The 13,162-nt window shown below is 37.1% G+C and overlaps 1 protein-coding gene across 1 annotated transcript in view; it reads left to right on the forward strand.

The window, feature by feature from the left end:
- Positions 1-13,162, forward strand: part of HTR2C (5-hydroxytryptamine receptor 2C) — a 208,246-nt gene that overhangs the window by 38,634 nt on the left and 156,450 nt on the right. The gene's annotated exons all lie outside the window — the stretch shown is intronic.

The raw sequence follows: 13,162 nt of genomic DNA on the forward strand, positions 1-13,162 counted from the left end.
TCTGATATTCTCTCTTCTGCTTTGCCCATTCTGTTTTTAAGGCTCTCTAATGTGTTTGTCATTTGATCTATTGAATTCTTCATTTCATTATGATTTCTCGTCACTATCACAGTTTCTTGTTCCACTAGTTGTTTCATTTCATTTTGATTCCTCCTTAATATTTCATTTTCACGAGAGAGATTTTCTATCTGGTCCATTAAGGATTTCTGTAGTTCAAGAATTTGTTTTTGAGAACTTCTTAATGTTCTTATCAATTTTTTGAGATCTGCTTCTTGCATTTCTTCAATCTCATCATCTTCATAATCTTGCATTGGGGTGTCTTTTTCATTTGGGGGCGTCATATTGTCTTTCTTGTTCTTGTTAGCTTGGTTTTTGCGTTTGTTGTTTGGCATGTTGGAGATATTTGGTTTCTTCACTGTGGTGTTTTTTCTTGTTACACTATGGCTCTATATTAAGTGGAGTGTCTGCTTTTGGTGGAGCCTTAGAGGCTTGAGATGAGTGTGGACTGAGAGCTGTGTTTGGTTCCTCAGGGTTGAGGGTGTGTCAAAGATGACACTCCCAGGTTAGGTGTGGTAAATCTCTCTTTCTTTTTTTGATTCAAAAGGGAAGTAATTCCGCACAGCTGAACGTAATTGGAGGTAGTTAGCAGGCAAATGATATACCCACAGGAGCCAGAGATTGGAAGCTCTTTCCCAAGGACCACACAGGGAATCTGTGCTGTCCTCAGTGTGGGCTCCAATTCTCCTGCAGTCTCCCACTGGGTTGCCAAGTTAGATGCTAATCTCCTGTTATTTCACCCCTCCCCCCAGAGTCAGGTGTTTCTGCTAGGCTCAGGGCCGTTGCAGACCTGAGGTCGCCCTGCTTATGACGTATGTCCAAAATGGCGCCTGCTCTGTCTTGCTCACCTTTGAGAGGTGAGCAGAGAGAGAGAAACTTGTGTCCGTATCGGTCACTTTTTTTTTCCCTCTCTCTCTTCTAGTTAGCCTGGTGAATTTTTCCCCACCGAGTTTCAAGCCTTGTTCCCTCTAGCCTCCTCTTTCCGCTTGCCCGCTGGTGTCTCGGGCTATTGAGGTTCGGCTCACCTCGCGTTCCAGCACTGGTGTGTTGTCTGCTGCTGGTGTCCCGAACTTGGGCTCCCACGCTCTCCACGCAGGTACACTGTGAATCACTAGTTCTGGAAGAGTTTCCTCTGCTGTTTCATCCCCTACTCTTCCTTGACCCTGCAGTATCTCCACTTATATTAAACTGTCTCCCCCCCCCGTACTAATAGTGTACTCCCTGCCTATTCCGCCATCTTGCCGCTCTCTATCCATTTGTATAGTTTTTTTTTTCTGTTGCCTGCACTTTTGGGTCTTATCCAAGAGGTTATCACCTACCCCAATGTCTTAAAGTGTTTACTCTAAATTTTCTTCTGGAAAATTCAAAGTTCCAGGTCTTAAATTTAGGTCATAAACCGTCTGGAGTTAATTTTTGTATATGGTGAGAGGTAGGGATCTAATTTCATTCTTCTACAAATATATGTGCAGTTTTTCCAGCACCCTTAATTGAAAAGACTATCCTTCCTGCAACCTATGTTCTAGGCTCTTTTGTCAAAAATCAGTTGGCTGTAGGTACTTAGATTAATTTATTAGCTCTCTATTCTGTTTCATTGATCTATGTGCCAGTATTTATGCCAGTACCATGCTATTTTCATTAGGATAGCTTTTTAGTATGCTTTGAAAACAGGTATTGTGATACCTCCAGCTTGATTTTCTCCCCTCAGGTTTGCTTTGGATATTTTGGGTCTTTAGTGATTCCACATGAATTTTAGAATTATTTTTCCTAATACTGTAAAAAATGTCATTGTGATATTTTTAGATTTATTTATTTATTTGGAAGTCAGAGTTATAGAGAGAGAGGGAGAGAGACAGAAATGGACATCTTCAGTCCACTGATTCACTCCCCAGATGACCACAATGGCCAAGGCTTAGCCAGACTGAAGCCAGCAGCCAGGAATTTCATCCAGGTCTCCCATGTGAGTGCAAATGCCCAAATACCTGGGCTACATTCTGCTGCTTTTCCTAAGCAATTAACAGGGAACTGAATCAGAAGTGGAGCAGCAAGGACACAAATGGGCACCTATATGCCAATATCATAGACTGCAGCTTTACCTACTATACCACAACACTGGCTCCTGTCATTGGTATTTTGATAGGGATTGTGTTGAATCTGTAGATTCCTTTAAGTAGTATAGACTTTCTAATTATATTAATTCTTCCAATCCATGAGTAAGGAACATCTTTCCACATTTTTGTGTCCTGATTATGTCTTCCATCAATGTTTTATAATTTTCATTGTAGATGTCTTTCTTTTTTTTGTTTAAATTTATTTTAACTATTTGATTTTTTTGTAGCTATTGTGAATGGATTTCTTTCTTGATTTCTCTTTTAGTGAGTTCATTATTGGTGTATAAAAATGCTATTTTTTACGTTGATTTTGTAAGCCTGTGACTTTAGAATTGCTTTGTCAATTCTAACAGCTTTTTGGTGGAGTGTTTAGATTTCCCCATGTACAAAATTGTGTCATCTGGGAACAAGGATATTTTGACTTCCTCCTTTTCTATTTCAGTATCCTATATTTCTTTCTCCTCCCTAATTGCTCTTGCTAATACTTCCCATACTAAATAAAAGTGGTGAAAGTGGACATATTTGTCTTGCTCCAACTCTGAGGGGAAATGTTTTCAACTTTTCCCCATTCAGTGTGACATTGGCTGTTGATTTGTCACATACTTTATAATTTTGAGGTATGTTCCTTCCATAATTATTTTCTGGGGGGTTTTACCATGAAAGGATACTGAATATTATGAAACATTTTGTTTACATCTGTTGAGGTGATTGTGTAATTTTTGTCCTTCATTCTATTGATGTGATTTTTGACATTTATTAACTTGCCAGTGTTGAACCACCCTTACATCTCTAGGATAATCCCATTTGGTCATGATGCAGGATCTGCTTGCTTTAGTGTTGGCTTCAATTTGTTGAGAATTTTTCCTTCTATATTCATCAAAAATACTGATTGATAGTTTTCTTTTTGTATTGTGTCTTGTTTTTTTTGTTTTGTTTTGTTTTGTTTTTTGGTTTTTTTTTTTTTGGTTGGTATCAAAGCGATGCTAGCCTCATAAAAAGAGTTTGGCATAGTTTCATCCTTTTCAGCATTTTGGAATAGTTTGAAAAGTATTTAAATATTTTGAAGAATTCAGTAGTAACACCATCAGATCCTGGACATTTCTTTGATGGGAGAGTTTTAATTCCTGCTTCAATTCCATAGTTAGTTTTTGGTCTATTTAGATTTTCTATATCTTCTTGATTCAATCTCAGTAGGTTATACGTATCAAGGAATTTGTCCATTCTTTGGAGGTTTTCCAGTTCGTTAGCATATAGTTGTTCAAAGTAGTTTCTTGTGATCCTTTGTGTTCCTGTTGTATCAGTTGTAATATCTCCTTTTTCATCTCCAATTTTATTTATTTATTTCTCTTTTTTTCCTTGTTAGCCTGGCCAAATGTTTATCTATTTTGTTTATCTTTTCAAAAATCACTTTTAGTTTTTTTGATTTTTTGTATTTTGTTTAGTTTCAGTTTTATTTATTCGTTCTTTGATTCTTGTTATTTCTTGCCTCCTCCTAATTTTGAGTTTTACTTGTTCCTGGTTTTCTAAGTCCTTGACATTTAATTATAATTTAATTAAAAACTTCCTATTTTTTAATGTAAACACTTACTGCTATAAACTTCCTTATTGATACTGCCTTTGCCATATCCCACAGGTTTTGATATACTGTGTTTTCATTTTAATTTGTTTCAGTAAAATTTTTTATTTCCTTTTTTAATTTCAATGATCCATTGATCATTAAGTAGTATGTTCAATTTCCATATGTTTGTCAACTTTCTATTTTTATTCTTGATAATTTCTAGTTTTATTCCTTTGTAGTCTTAGAAGATGCATGCTATGATTTCAATCATTTTAAATTTAGTAAAAGCTGATTAATATATGATCTATCCTAGAAAATGTTCCATGTGTTGATAAGAAGAATGCATATTCCATAGCCATTGGTTGAAATAACTGTAACTGTCTGTTAGGTGAATACCAACATTTTATAAGTAACTTTTTTAGTATATAATTCTATGGCAAATTACTCAACTTTTTTTTTTATTTTTGACAGGCAGAGTGGACAGTGAGAGAGAGAGAGAGAGAGAGAGAGAGACAGAGAGAAAGGTCTTCCTTTTGCCGTTGGTTCACCCTCCAATGGCCGCTGCAGCTGGTGTGCTGCAGCCAGTGCACCGCGCTGATCTGAAGGCAGGAGCCAGGTGCTTCTCCTGTTCTCCCATGCAGCTGCAGGGCCCAAGCACTTGGGCCATCCTCCACTGCACTCCCTGGCCACAGCAGAGAGCTGGCCTGGAAGAGGGGCAACCGGGACAGAATCCGGCGCCCGGACTGGGACTAGAAACCGGTGTACTGGTGCCACTAGGCAGAGGATTAGCCTGTTGAGCCACGGTGCCGGCCAGAACTACTCAACTTTTATCGTTGGTTATTCTCATATAAGTTTCTCTTTTTGTAGGTCATTATCTTACACATAATTAGTAAGCTCTAATTAAATGAGTTATGTAAATTACTGAGCAAAAGAGAGCAAATATAATGAGAGAATCAAAGACTTATTTAACTCTGGTGTGAAATGTTAACTTTGTAGCACTATAATACTAACAGTGTAGGTTACACTTTGAAATAAACACAAAAGATCACAAAATATTACACCTAAAATTTTATGACATGTCTATTCCTACTGGATAGTCACTTGAATTTTTTTCTGACATGTGTTAGAGCTATTTGAAAAAAAAATTCTAAATTATATAAAGGTGATAGTTAATAGTAAAAATAAAGTGAAGAAGGGATAAAATAGCTGCATAGCAACCTTACTTCCTTATCTATTGTTACTTTTTAAAAAAATTATTTATTTATTTATTTGAAAGGCAAAGGCAGAGAGAGACAGAGAGATAGACAGAGACAGAGAGACCTTTCATTCATTGGTTCACTCCCCAAATGGCCACAACAGCTGGATCTGAGCCAATCTTCATCCATAATCAGGAGCCAGAAGTCTCTTTCATGTCTCCCACGTGGGTGCAGGTGTCCAAGGACTTAGGCTATCCTCTACTGCTTTCCCAGGCCATAGCAGAGAGTTAGATCAGAAATAGAGCAGCCAGGATTTGAACCAGCAGCCATATGGGATGCTGGCGCTACAGGCAATGGCTTTACCCACTACTTTTTATTTATCACCTACTAATACAGAGTTGTGGCCTTCAGGAAACTATTTTAAGGTACAAACAATAATAAAAATACATAAAATAATAGTTAAACCATGACATGTTGAGTTGCAGTCATATGTCAAACATTTAAAGCTAACAACATTATATAAGGGGGATGTTGTTCACCTTTTACAGATGAGTAAACTTAGATTGTAAAATCAACAAATACAGATTCTACTTCAAATCCTGTGCTCTTTCTGTCTGCTTTCTTATGTCACACAAGTAATAGCAGTATTTCAGATTTATTATTGTTAATACATTGCTCATCAAAAAAACCCAATCTTTTAATACAGTATTATTTTTCATTTAAAAATTCATCAGGAAAAGCAATGCATAGGTGACTTGAAGCAATATACTAACAAGTAAAATAATACAAGAAGTTTACTCATTTCTCCCATAAAGAAGCCAAACTCCTCACATAAAGAATGAATGATGTATTTGGAAAAAGTCACAGTCATTTTTTATTTGCATAGTTTCTTACCATCATAACATTTTTCTGATTTTTGAAAGCCCAACTACAGCAACTCACAGAAAATTCTTAATAATTTTTTACGCTTGTTGACTTTGTGTGGTCCTTGGGACAGAGCAGACAAATATTATTCCCACTGGGACTAGCACTCAGTAACTGATCACCACTGAGGAGAAGAGCTCAGCTGAGCAGAATTACTTCACTATGATTTAAAAAAAAGAGAGAGAGGGAAGATTTACCATGCTAAACCTGGGTGTGTCACCTTAGGCACGCCCTTAACACTGAAGAACTGAACAGAGATCTCTGGCCACATCTACCACAAGCCTCTAGAGATTCACAGAAAGCAGACAGTCCACTTATCTACATAGTCATAGTACAACAAAAAAGGTTGCCACAGCAGAAAAAAGAAGAAACCAATGAGTATCTCCACAAATAATGAACAACAAACACAACAATCAAAGAAACAAGAATAAGGAAGACAACATGACACTCCCAAAAGAACATGACACTTCAATACAAGATTATGAAGACAATGAGATAGAAGAAATGCAAGAAATGGAGCTGAAAAAATTGATGATAAGAATACTTACAACTAATCAAAAGCAAACACACGAACTATTGAAATCCACGCAAGACACAAAAGATAATTTCTCTCATGAAAATGAAATCTTAAGAAGGAATAAAAATGAAATGAAGAATTCCTCAGAAAATGAAATAGAGCTATTGAAGAGAAATCAAAAAGAAATGAAGAATTCAATAGAACAAAACAATGCAGTCAAGAGCCTTAAAAACAGAATCAGTGAGGCAGAAGAGAGAATATCAGACTTAGAAGACAGAGCACAGCAAAGTATACAGTCAAACCAAAGAAAAGAAGAGGAAATTAGAAATCTAAATAATATTGATGGGAATCTACAGGATACTATTAAAAAACTCAACATTCGGGTTCTATGAGTTCCTGAAGGCATGGAGAGACAGAAAGGATTAGTAGGCCTTTTTAGGGAAATACTAGCAGAAAACTTAATGGGTTTGGAGAAAGAAAGATACGTCCAAATACAGGAAGCACAGAGAACTCCCAACAGACAGGACCAGAAAAGATCCTCACCAAAACACACTGTAATCAAACTCACCACAATGAAACATAAAGATTCTAAAATGTGCAAGAAACATCAGATTACTCTCAGAGGATCTCCAATTAGACTCACAGCAGACTTCTCATCAGAAACCCTATAGGCTAGAAGGGAATGGCGAGACATATCTCAAGGACTAAGAGAAAAAACTGCCATTCTAGAATATTATATCCTGCAAAACTCTCATTTGTGAATGAAGGTGATATAAAGACCTTTCATAGCAACCAGAAATTGAAAGAATTTGTCACCACTTGTCCTGCCCTGCAAAGATGCTTAAAGAAGTGTAACACACAGAAACACAGAACACAGTCATCAATACGAAACAAGGTAAATGAAGACAATCTCTCAATGACAGATCAGAGGAAGCTCGAAGTATATATTAGAAATATCTTTGGAGGGGCCGGCACCATGGCTCACCAGGTTAATACTCCACCTGCGGTGCTGGCATCCCTTATGGGTGCCAGGTTCTAGTCCCGGTTGCTCCTCTTCCAGTCCAGTTCTCTGCTGTGGCCCAGGAGGGCAGTGTAAGATGTCCCAAGTGCTTGGGCCCCTGCACCTACATGGGAGACCAGGAGGAAGAACCTGGCTCCTGACTTCGGATTGGCATAGCACTAGCCGTAGAGGCCATTTGGGAAGTGAACCAACAGAAGGAAGACCTGTCTCTCTCTCTCTCCCTCTCTTTCTCTCTCTTTCTCACTGTCTATAACTCTACCTGTCAAAAAAAAAAAAAGAAATATCTTTGGCAAAAAGGCAGGGCAAAGTCACTACTTATGAATAGTCACATTAAATGTAAATGGCCTCATCTCTCCAATTAAAAGACACAGACTACACTTAAAGAATACACATTCCTAGCAGTGCGTGGAACTTTCTCTAGGATTGACCACATACTAGGCCATAAAGCAAGTCTCAGCAAATTCAAATGAATCAAAATCATACAATGCATCTTCTTGGACCACAAGGGAATGAAGCTGGAAATTAGCAACTCAGGAATCCCTAGAGCATATGCAAACACATGGAGACTGAACAACATGCACTTGAATGAACAGTTCACCATAGAAGAAATCAAAATACAAATCAAAAAATTTCTGGAAGAAAGTGAAAATAACAACAAAAATATCAAAATTTATGGGATACAGCAAAAACAGTGTTATGAGAAAAGTTTATAGGAATAGGTGCCTATATCAATAAGTTGGAATATCTCCAAATTAATGAGCTATCAATACATCTCAAGGGTCTAGAAAAACTACAGCAAACGAAACCCAAAACTAGTAAGAGAACAGAAATAATTAAAACGAGAGAAGAAATCAACAGAATTGATTCAAAAAATTACAAATTATCAGCAAAATGAAGAGCTGGTTTTTTGAAAAAATAAACAAAAAATTGACACACCATTGGTCTAACTAACAAAAAAAAAAGGAGAGAGAAGACACAAATCAATAAAATTAAGGATGAAAAATGGAATGTAACAACAGACACCACAGAAATAAAAAGAATCATCAGAAATTACTAAAAAGAGTTGTATGCCAGCAAACAGGGAAATCTCTTAGAAGTGCAAAGATTCCTGGACACATACAACATACCTAAATTGAACTATCCAGACATAGAAAACATAAAGAGATCCATAACAAAGTCAGAATTGAATCAGTAATAAAGTCCCTCCCAACAAAAAAAAGCCCAGGAGCAGATGGATTCACTGCTGAATTCTACCAGTCATTTAAGGAAGAACTAACTCCAATTCTTCTCAAACTATTCAGAACAATTGAAAAAGAGGGAATCCTCCCAAATTCTTTCTATGAAGCCAGCATTATCTTAATTCCTAAGCCGGAAAAAGATACAGCACTGAAAGAGAATTACAGACCAATATCCCTGATGAACATAGATGCAAAAATACTCAATAAAATTCTGGCCAATAGAATGCAACAACACATCAGAAAGATCATCCACCCAGACCAAGTGGGATTTATCCCTGGTATGCAGGGATGGTTCAATGTTCGCAAATCAATCAACGTGATACACCACATTAACAGACTGCAGAAGAAAAACCACATGGTTATCTCAATAGATGCAGAGAAAGCATTTAATAATGCACAACACCCTTTCATGATGAAAACTCTAAGCAAATTGGGTATAGAAAGAACATTCCTCAATACGATCAAAGCAATTTATGAAAAACCCTCGGCCAGCATCCTATTGAATGGGGAAAAGTTGGAAGCATTTCCACTGAGATCTGGTACCAGACAGGGATGTCCACTCTCACCACTGCTATTCAATATAGTTCTGGAATATTTAGCCAGAGCCATTAGGCAAGAAAGAGAAATTAAAGGGATACAAATTGGGAAGGAAGAACTCAAACTATCCCTCTTTGCAGATGATATGATTCTTTATTGAGGGGATCCAAAGAACTCTACTAAGAGACTATTGGAATTCATAGAAGAGTTTGGCAAAGTAGGAGGATATAAAATTAATGCACAAAAATCAATAGCCTTTGTATACACAGACAATGCCAACAGCTGAGAAAGAAACTCCACAACATCAAAACAAACAACCCACTTAAGAGATGGGCCAAGGATCTCAATAGACATTTTTCAAAAGAGGAAATCCAAATGGCCAACAGACACATGAAAAAATGTTCAAGATCACTAGCAATCAGGGAAATGCAAATCAAAACCACAATGAGCTTTCACCTCACCCCGGTTAGAATGGCTCACATACAGAAATCTACCAACAACAGATGCTGGCGAGGATGTGGGGAAAAAGGCACACTATTCGACTGTTGGTGGGAATGCAAACTGGTAAAGCCACTATGGAAGTCTGTCTGGAGATTCCTCAGACACCTGAGTATAGCCCTACCACTCGACCCAGGCATCCCATTCCTCAGAATTTATGCAAGATAAATTGGTACATAAAAGAGTTATCTGCACCTCAATGTTTATTGCAGCTCAATTCACAATAGCTAAGACATGGAATCAACCTAAATTCCTATCAACAGGAGGCTGGATAAAGAAATTATGGGATATGTATTCTATAGAACATTATGCAGCAGTAAAAAAATGAAATCTGGTCATTTGCAACAAAATGGAAGAATCTGGAAAATATCATGCTGAGTGAAATAAGCCAGTCCCAAAGGGACAAATACCATATGTTCTCCCTGATTGGTGACAACTAACCAAGCACCAAAAAGGAAACCTGTTTAAGTGAAATGGACATTATGAGAAACAATGACTTGATCAGCCCTTGTCATCTTTGTTTTTGTACAACTTAATACTTTATCCCTTTTAGTATTTTTTTGTTCTACTTAATACCAGTGGTTGAACTCTTTAATTAACACACAATTATTCTTAGGTGTTTAAATCCAACTGAAAATTGATCCCTGTTTAAACTAAAATTGGGGATAAGGGAGGAGATATATAGTTCAGTACAATCTCCCTTTGACATACCCATAATGGTAAAGCTAGAAACGTGCCATGGACTCCAAATCCCATTAACTTGGCAGGTACCAATGCCATCTTACTACCTAAAGTGATCAGTTTAAGTTCATAATGGATATTAAAAATAGGAATAAATGTCAAAGGGATCACAGAAATAAGACCAGTGTCTGCTAACAATAATTGATAAAATTAAAAAGAAGAGAAAAACTCAACATGGAATGCAGGATATACAGCAGATTCTTAGTATGGCAAATGCGCTAAACAGCACTCTGGCCTCAATATCAGCCCTTAAGGCATTTGGATCTGGCTAAAAAGCCCATGAGAGTATTTTAGGCATGGAAAGCCAAGACACTGTGGCAAAATTGAACTAAATGAGAGATCTCTGTGAGTGAGATCCCAGTGGAATTCATGAGCCATCAAAGATGGTGGTACCTTTCTCTGAATGGAGGAGAGAACTTCCACTTTGATTAAGGCCTTGTCTCAATAAAGTTGACGTTTGTGAACTCAAGAGGCTTCCATAGCCTTGGCAGCTCATGACAGGAGCCTCAGATGATTACTGACATCATGAATAAAAGTGTCAATTGTGAAATCAACAACGGGAGTCACTGTGCACTTACTATCCATGTAGGATCTCTGTTCTTAATGTGTTTTACTATGACAATTAATGGTAAAACTAGTACTCAAACAGTACTTTATACTTTGTGTTTCTGTGTGGGTGCAAACGGTTGAAATCTTTACTTAGTACATACTAAGTTGATCTTCTGTATATAAAGATAATTGTAAATGAATCTTAATGAAAAATGGGATGAGAGAGGGAGTAGGTTATGGGATTGTTTTGCAGGTGAGAGGATGGTTATGGAGGAAAAAGCCGCTATAATCCAGAAGTTGTACTTTTGAAATTTATATTTATTAAATAAAAGTTTTCTAAAAAAAATGAACCATAGTGAAGAATGGGATGGGAGAGGGATTATGAGGTGAGATAGGAGTGGGGTGGGATCGCTGGTATGGCAGAAAGAACTACTATATTCCCAAACTTGTACCTATGAAATATGCATTCATTAAATAAAAGCTTTAATAAAAAATAATAATTAAAAATTTTAAAAATGTTTGTTGAAGTCCTTTGCCCAATTCTTAACTGGATTGTTTGTTTTATTGTTGTTGAGTTTCTTGAGCTCTTTATAGATTCTGGATATTAATCCTTACCAGTTGCAAATTGTGCAAGTATTTTCTCTCATTCTGTTGATTGCCTCTTCACTTTGCTGAGTGTTTCTTATGTTCTGCAGAAGCTTTTCAGCTTGATTTAATCCAATTTACATAAATTTTGGCTTTAACTGTTTATGCTTCTGGGGCCTTTTCTAAGAAGCCTATACCAACGTCTTGTAGAATTTCCACAATGTTTTCTGATAATTTGATGGTATTGGGTCATAGATTTATTTCCTTGATCCATTTTGAGTGGATTTTTGTGTAAGGTGTAAGTTAGGTGTCTTCTTTCATACTTCTGCATGTGAAGATTCAGTTTTCTCAGCATCATTTGTTGCCGAGACTGTCATTTCTCCAGGGAATTATTTTAGCTTCTTTGTCAAAAATAAATTGATTGTGGATACATGGATTGATTTCTGGAGTTTCTGTTCTGTTGCCTTGGGCTATCGAACTGTTTTTGTACAAGTACCAGGCTGTTTTGATAATAACTGCCCTGTAGTATGTCTTGAAATCTGGTATTGGGATGTCTTAGGCCTTGCTTTTGTTGTATAAGATTGCTTTAGCTATTCTGGTGCTCTTGTGTTTCCATATGAATTTTAGCATCAATTTTTCTAGATCTGCGATGAATGTTGTTGGCATTTTGACTGGGATTGCATTGAATCTGTACATTGTTTTTGGAATGTATGGACATTTTGATGCTATTAATTCTTCCAATCCATGAATGTGAAAGATTTTTCCATTTTGTGTGTGTGTGTGTCTTCTTCTATTCTTTCTTTAATGTTTTGTAATTTTCATCATAGAGAACTTTGATATCTTTGGTTACATTTATTCCAAGGTCTTTATTTTTTGTAGTTATTGTGAAAGGGGTCAGTCTTAGAAATTGTTTCTTGGGGTCAGCACTGTGGTGTAGTGGGTAAAGGCACTGCCTTCAGTGCCAACATCCCATATGGGCACTGGTTCGAGTCCTGGCTGCTCCATTTCTGATCCAGCTCTCTGCTATGGCCTGGGAAAGCAGTACAGGATGGCCCAAGTCTTTGGGCCCCTGAACCCACATGGGAGACCTGGAGGAAGCTCCTGGCTCCTGGCTTTGGTTTGGTTCAGCTCTGGCCATTGCAACCAATCAGGGAGTATAAACCAGCAGATGGAAGACTTCTCTCTCTTTCTGCCTCTCCTTCTCTCTTTGTGTAACTCTTATTTTCAACTAAAATAAATTTTTTAAAAAAGAAATTGTTTCTCAGCCATGACATTGTCTGTATATACAAAGGTTATTAAAGTTTGTTAATTTTATATCATGACACTTTACCAAACTCTTTTATGGGTACTAATAGTCTCTTAGTGGAGTCTTTTTGTTCCCCTATATAATGAATCATGTCATGTGAAAAGAGAGGTAGTTTGACCTTTTCCTTTTTCATTTGTATCCCTTTGATTTCTTTTTTTTTCGCCTAATGACTCTGACTGAAACTTACAGACTGTGTTGAATAGCAATAGTGAGAGTGGGCATCCTTGTCTTGTTCTAAATCTTAGGGAGAATTCTTCCATCTTTTCCCCCATTCAATAACATGCTGGCTGTGGGTTTGTCATATTTCCTTGGTTGTGTTGACATTAT

Source organism: Lepus europaeus, chromosome X (genome assembly GCF_033115175.1).
Source record: "Lepus europaeus isolate LE1 chromosome X, mLepTim1.pri, whole genome shotgun sequence".
Lineage (NCBI taxonomy): Eukaryota > Metazoa > Chordata > Mammalia > Lagomorpha > Leporidae > Lepus > Lepus europaeus.